We start from the raw sequence: 1634 nt of genomic DNA, 5'->3' as shown, positions 1-1634 counted from the left end.
GGAAGACCCAGATTTTAACTTCTCTGTCTTGAGGATGTTGTTGTTGTTCCTGGAGGATCTCCCTGGAGGCAGCCAGGAGACCACCTTTGTGGGAACAGCTCAGCTGAGATCCAGCTCTCCACTGATTCCTCCTAAAGACCCTCAGACACCCAAAATTAAGAGTTCATCTCTGGAGCTCAACCCAGTTCTTCATTCGAGTGAAATGAATCTTATCTCTGGCTGTGAGTTTAAGAAATGGATTCTAAAAATGAAAACCACAGGAATTATTTAATTTGGAATATTGATTATTTAAACATGTCTGCATACAGCTTCACAAACCCAACACAACACTACACACATACTTTTTCTCCATACAGTTTAAGGCATTTTGTTTTCAACCTCTCTGTTTTATTCCCCCTGCAAATTTTGGATAAAATGAACTGTGTCCCTAAGAGCTTTACATGAGTATGCAGCTGAGGTATGGTCAAACTTCTCCTGGCATTAGTTGGGCATTTATTCAGAAATGTTTGTATTTCCCCAGGGGGAAGCACAAAAAAAAAAAAAAAAAAGAAGATACAATCTGGTAAAAAACATTTGCTAAATTAAGTTTGCAGTTCTATTGTGGTTTGTAAAGTCCAAGCTCTCCAATAAATGCTTAAGCCACTTCCAGCTGTTTGCTGCAGCACAAGTGCCCAAAGCTTTTCCATGCTAAAGGGAAAATTAGTTTAAATTTTGTCTGCAGGGGCACAGCACTGAGCCATTGCAAATCCCGTTAGCTCCAAAACAGGGCCTCGTGCAAAATTGTCTGAGGGATCCCAGATGGTTGTAAAGTGCTTCAATACCATCATTGGCATGGTGAGGGATATCACCAGGGATTGAATCTATTCCTAATTGGATCAATATTGCATTTAACCCCTTCTGAGACACCTGACAGGGTGAATTAACTCATCTTTTTTTTATGTACCACTACAGTGATGAGCACAGTACAAAGAGATGGGGTCTGGAAGGGGATCTGGAATGACCTTTCTCAGTGTTGAGCCTTCCAGTAAAGTGAGGAATGAGCTCAACATCTACTAAAGGAAGAAAAAAGGGGAAATGGGGAAAACCTTTGCTATCTCAGACCCCTTTTTCTGGGTAGAGAGAAGGTGGGATAGGTGAGGGCAGGGTAGAGAGGAAGATGAATGTACATCTCTGTGGGCTCTGACCAGACTTTGGCAATGAATCCTGATTTTGTCGTGTTTCTGTGGATTGGCAGTCTCTCCAGGAAAATAGTGTGCAACAGGTGAAAGGCATCCTGAAGTCACTCAGAGACGATGCCCAGCAGAGCCACAGATCACTCCAGCAGCAAACAGCATGGCTTAAAGGGTGGGAACTAGAAGGTACCCCAAACAAAACAGCCTTTTCTTTCCCCAAACCACCTATCTATTGAGACCACAGGATATTAATGAGTTACCAGCCCTCTAGAAACGAGGGCAGGTAATTGCAACGTTACTCACAGGATTCAAGATCAAGTTTATCACATTTTACTCAGAAGAAAAGCCGATTACGAGGGCTCAACTCACTGGAGATACTGAAATAAGTAATGAAAATATATTTTTAAAAAAGAAAGAAAGGAAGGAAGAAAAAAAGAAAAAGTCAGTTTTTAGTCAGCAGTT

The sequence above is a fragment of the Lichenostomus cassidix genome, chromosome 3, assembly GCF_008360975.1.
Source record: "Lichenostomus cassidix isolate B80296 chromosome 3, HeHo_3.0, whole genome shotgun sequence".
NCBI lineage: Eukaryota > Metazoa > Chordata > Aves > Passeriformes > Meliphagidae > Lichenostomus > Lichenostomus cassidix.
Note: the sequence above shows the minus strand (reverse complement) of the source record.